Genomic DNA, 5,489 nt, shown 5'->3' on the forward strand with positions numbered 1-5,489 from the left:
AAGGGAAACAAGGAAAGACAAAGCAGGGCCCTGATATTGAGTGAAAAGTAAATATTTATTGGATTTTTCATTGTAATAGGATTGTCTACTACTGAACTGATGCTAATTAAAAGGATATTTCCTTATCAAAATAAATTGACAGTTCTGAAGTTCTTCACACATTGCTAAGAAAAGGGGCTGAGCTGGGCGTGGCGGAACATGCCTATGATCCCTGCACTCTGGTAGGCTAAAGTAGGAGAACAGCAAGTTCAAACATGACCTGGGCAGTTCAGTGATTTTACTGTGACTCTGTCTCAAGACAAAAATGAATGAATAAATAAATAAATCACAGGAAAGAAAAAGGGCTAGGGATGGAAGCCCTAGGTTCAACTCCCAGTACCAGCAGCAAAAAGAAGAAGAAAAAGGAAGGGTGAGAAGGACAAGAAGGGGAAGAGGAAGAAGAAGAGAAGGGGCGGGGAGCAAAATGAGGAAAAGACAAGGAAAGTGGGGCTGGGCTGGGAGTGGAGCGCTGCCTGGCCTCGTGATTCATGAACAACCGAAGTGCTCAAATGTGCCCATGATAGAAAGAGAAACTGCCCCCTTCTTCTGTCCTAGGAAACAGCAGGAGTCGTTTTGTTCACTGCTTTATGCCCAGGACCCCTCTAGGGCCTCGTGTACAGTAAATATGCAGTAATTATTGTCCAGATGAATGCATGGGCCCCGGGAGTAGAGCGCCCTACTCTGGCCATCTGAAGGGGCCAGACTGGCAGAGTGGAGCTGGCCGTGCCCGTCGTGGACCAGGCCCTCACTGAGAGGAGGAGGCAGTTACCTCTCGCTGCTCCTCATTTGGTTGAATTCTTGGCTCAGGGCTCAAAGCTTTCGGCTTGGATTATTGTAAAGGTTTCTCTTTTTTGCTCCCTAATTTTAAAACAAAAAAACTTGTGATAAGATGCATATAACAAAATTTTGACATCTCACCCATTTTAAGTATGTATACAGTTCAGTGACGTTAAGTACATTGACATTTTAGAATCACCGCTGATGTTTATTCACAAAACCTTCCCATCTTGCAGAACTAAACCCAGTACCTACTGAATGATAACTTCTCATTCTGTCTTCCTCCCAGCCAGTAGCAACTACCATTTAAACTTCTGCCTCTGTGAATTTAACTATCCCGAGTCCTTTATGTAAATGTAATCAGACAGGTTTTGTCCTTTGTGACTAATTTCACTTAACATCCATACTAAACACGTGCAAAGTTTCCTTCCTTTTGTAAAGCTGAATGATAGTCCACTGTACACATAACACATTGTATTCATCCATTTTCTTCATTAAGAAATAGTTGGACTGCAGCAACTAAACATGTGCAAAGTTTCCTTCCTTTTGTAAAGCTGAATGATAGTCCACTGTACACATAACACATTGTATTCATCCATTTTCTTCATTAAGAAATAGTTGGACTGCAGCTGGGCATGGTGGCGCATGCCTGTAATCCCAGCACTCGGGGGGCTGAGGCAGGAGGATCCCTGTGAGTTCAAGACCAGCCTGAACTACATAGTGAGTTCCAGGTCAGTCTCAACTACATAGTGAGACCCTGTCTCAAAAAACCTTAAAAAAAGAAAGAAAAGAAATAGTTGGACTGCTACTAGTTTTTGGTTACTGTGAATAATGCTGTTACGATATGACTTTACCGTACTTTTTCACGCCTCTACATTTGGTTGGGTATATAACTAGGACCAGAATTGCTGGATCGTACCGTAATTTTATTTTTAATATTTTGAGGACCTGACACACTCTTTCCCATAGCACCTACCTAATTTTCTCATTCTAACCAACAACTGTTATCTCCCTTATTCCCTCTCTCTCCTTCTTTCCCCTTCCTTCCTTTTAGTGGATATTCTGATGAGTACAATTAAGTGATCCTTTAAGTGCCCTCTTTGTTTCCAGACTTCCCTTATTAAATTTCTTTACTTCATTATAGCTAACATTTTTTTCTATCTGAAAATCTAACCATGCAAATTCTATGATTTCTGATTTTCCTTGCTTTACATTCTAAGTTTTGAAAAACATGCTTCCCTTTTACGTCTCATTTCTAGCCAATCTGCACTCTAATCATAATAAAATTCTTGCTTCTAAAAATTTAATATCTACTTTCAAGTCCCTACTTCTATCTACTTTCAAGTGTTAGTGATTGGCATGGAATGTCTTAATTCTATGTTTTCCAAATAGCATTTATTATTTTTGTAACTTTTCCCTCATTCACTACCTATTTAATCTTATTTCTCTATGATCTTTTCCTTTGGATAGATTTTAAACAGCTTATTTAAAAAATTTTGCATTATCCTAAGCAAAATTATTTATGAAAGGATGGTTGTTAATGTGCCAGTCATCTTAGTATTTTTTAGTAAATACATTGCTTACAAATAAAAAACTCTGTACATGACCAAAAATTCGTCTCAGAGGCCAACAATGCTCCACATACCACACTTTGGGAGAGGCAGTGCTAACCTACCTTTCCTGACTACTTGTTCCGGTCCAGCCCAGCCTTAGGGTGAGCCCCTGCGTTGGGAGTAAGACGTGCAGTGATCGTGACACTGGCTCTAGGGTCAGCTGAGTGGCTCCAAGTCTCCAGTTGCCCCTCAGTAACTCTGTGACCTTAGACCTGTTATTTAACTTCTGTAAGCTCAGTTTCCTTTTTTGCAAAAAGGGCTAATAATAGTTCCTCCCTGAAATTGTTTCTTGAGGTGTCATTAGGATAACGTATGCAGCGCGAGATAGATTCTAACGATCCTGTCATAGAGAAGCCAGGTCCTAACACCAGAAGATTTTAACACCACGAGCCCCTGAAGACACACCTCCATTTTTGGTGTCTTTGGTGAGAGATTTCAGACAGGACTCCTAGGCTGTGTCATAGAATGTAAGAAGAGCTTATTGCAAAATGATAGGGATTGTGGGCAGGTGCTGAGATGGCAGTTTCAAGGTCCATTGTGTGTGTGTGTGTTTTGTTTTTTTTTTGTACTGGGGATCGAACTCAGGACCTTGAGCTTGAGAAGCAGGTTGTAGAACCACTGAGCTAAATCCCTGGCTGTCAAGGTCCATTTTTATGATTAACTACGTAATTCAAGAAATACCCTTTCCTTCCTCCAAGGACTCTGTTCTTTTACAAGGAAAATAGGCTCTGTTGATCTACAAGGTCCTTGCTTACTCTTTGTGTGGATGCTTTCTGTTTAGTTTGTTTGGAGGCCGTGAGGTTTTTTCCAACTCCCCTCCCATGGTCCTGACTTTGTGTGGGTCACAGACCGCATCAGCACAATCAGAGGAGGCTACATTCTCTGGAGCTAAAGTTTGAAACCACACCTTTTGTGGGTTTTAATCTACAGCTAAGGATTAAGAAACTGAAAGAAAAAAAGGGGAAAAAAATCACATCTTTGCTTGTCCAGTAATTCCCAGCCACTGGTCCCCAGCCTGCTAATGGCTAACTTTCTGCCTAACACATCCTAGCTCTCCTTTCGCTCTATGTAGCATTAAAATCATCTGAAGTTCTCCTATCATGAAACTGATGGGAACAAATGGAAAGCATGTGCTTTTATGGTTGATTTAAGGTAAGTAGCACAATCATTTAACTTTAACTTTTCTGGGACTCTAAAATTACAGTGTTTCAGAGCCAAATGGGATGTGAAGTTGAGCTCGTGGATGTTTCCCCTGCCTGTTTCAGTCAGCATCTGCAGGGTTAGTGAACAAGGCAGAGGGGTGGGAAGCCGAGCTGAGCTCCAACAGCTGTCTCTCCCTTTGTGATCCCAATGGCTTCAAAGAAAACCAGAGGTACCTGAATATTTATTTCAGCTTCCAGTACCTGAGAACACAAGACTTCTCATAGAAGTTGTTGCTATCGCCTGGCCTTGTTCTCCTCGAGCCCTCCGTGTCGAGTAAGGTTTTCCTCTCATCTCTACTGTGCTTTTGAATCCCTTGGGTTGTCCTTTGTGCCTAGCATTGTCCCCTCCCTTTGCTGTTTTGTTCTCAAAGTGCTAGTTTTTTTTTTTTATTTACTCTTTCTGTGAAAATCCTCAGCGCAGAGACTGAAGGAAGAAGAGGGGTGAATGCATGGGAGGAAGAAATGGAAACAAATTTAAGAGATGCTCGAATGCCTGCCCTTCTGTAAGTTGGCTTTGTCGTTTTAGGCAAATGGCTTTCTCTGTACTTCTGGGATAGTAAACCCCTCGGGCAGAGACCACTGCACTGCTACCCTCGGGATCCTGCCGAGTACTGCGTCAGTGCTCCATAAACAGTGACACCATAACTCCGTCCTCACACTCAGCGGTTCTCTCTGCAATCTGAAGCAGGTGATAAGGACAATATCATTTTTCTACTAGATCCATTTCGGTCATAAGTACTGAAGGGGAAAAAAAGATTTTACCATGGAAGTTTTATTTCCATATCATTATAAGAGAAGAGTAGGTATAGTTTCGTGTTCCTTTTCTTCTAAAGTTGACAAAAAGTAAAGATTTTTCCCTTAGTAGCTGCTTAATATATTTATATATCCAAGACCTTTATCTTACAGCTTTATGGGCTTCTAACATTTAACCCCCACAAACCTCACATTTAAGATGAAATAGGTGCTGTGGCAGGGATGCTTCAAAAAACAAGGATGCACTATTTTTCAGATATCTAGTTTCAAGTTCTTGTGTTTCCTTTGGAGTCAATAGACCTTTTAATTCTAACACAGTATTTTATGTTTAAAAAACAAATTAGACTGTCAATAATCATTAAATGAAAGGTGTGCCTTTTGGCAGAAAATATCAATAATGGATTATACAAATAAGTACACTAGAAAATTTAAGTTATATTTCTAGAGAAATCAACAGATTAGTTTGGTAAATAAATTTTTTAGTTCTTTTAGTTAATATCAATTCTGTCAAAAAGATTACTTGGATACCAAAAGTCATTTTAAAATCTTCTTTATTGATTCATTTCTCCATAATTTCTACCAAAAGTTATGTGTCAAATTTAACTATTTTGTTGTGATAGAAAAATTAAATAGCAATTGTTATTTAAAATAATTAACCTCTCTTGAGTAACAGAAGAGATTTAATTATATGTCTCCATGAGAACAGTAATCCAATTTTATAATATAAAATTAAAGCAATTAAGTTCACTTCCAGAGTGCTACAGAAGGAAGCATGTTTAGCAGAGCATAAATGAATAACGTGGTGGGATGTGGGGTATGTTGAGAAAATGGACCACCAAAGGTTTCCAACTATTAATTTGAATTTAAATGATATATACTATATTAATTTATATGTCAAAGGATATATATTAATATATATATATAAGTGCTACAGAGAAGCATGTTTAGCAGAGCATAAATGAATAACGTGGTGGGATGTGGGGTATGTTGAGAAAATGGACCACCAAAGGTTTCCAACTATTAATTTGAATTTAAAGGATATATACTATATTAATTTATATGTTATAAGATATATATTAATATATATATATATATATGTATATTC

General features: G+C 38.9%; 2 long non-coding RNA genes across 2 annotated transcripts in view; one reads left to right on the plus strand and one right to left on the minus strand.

The window, feature by feature from the left end:
• The window catches only part of LOC104855212, a 5,884-nt gene extending 3,150 nt beyond the window's left edge, over positions 1-2,734 (minus strand). The window contains exon 1 of the long non-coding RNA XR_004514336.1: positions 2,492-2,734. This is a non-coding gene — a long non-coding RNA (uncharacterized LOC104855212). The remainder of the gene's footprint in view (positions 1-2,491) is intronic.
• Positions 2,735-2,740: 6 nt separating this feature from the next.
• LOC104855213 lies at positions 2,741-4,313 on the plus strand. The gene is made up of 3 exons (XR_778344.1): positions 2,741-2,896; positions 3,823-3,905; positions 4,158-4,313. It is a non-coding gene; the product is annotated as an uncharacterized LOC104855213 (long non-coding RNA).
• Positions 4,314-5,489: the final 1,176 nt, after the last annotated feature.

The sequence above is a fragment of the Fukomys damarensis genome, unplaced genomic scaffold (assembly GCF_012274545.1).
Source record: "Fukomys damarensis isolate Sample0158 unplaced genomic scaffold, DMR_v1.0_HiC HiC_scaffold_4, whole genome shotgun sequence".
Lineage (NCBI taxonomy): Eukaryota > Metazoa > Chordata > Mammalia > Rodentia > Bathyergidae > Fukomys > Fukomys damarensis.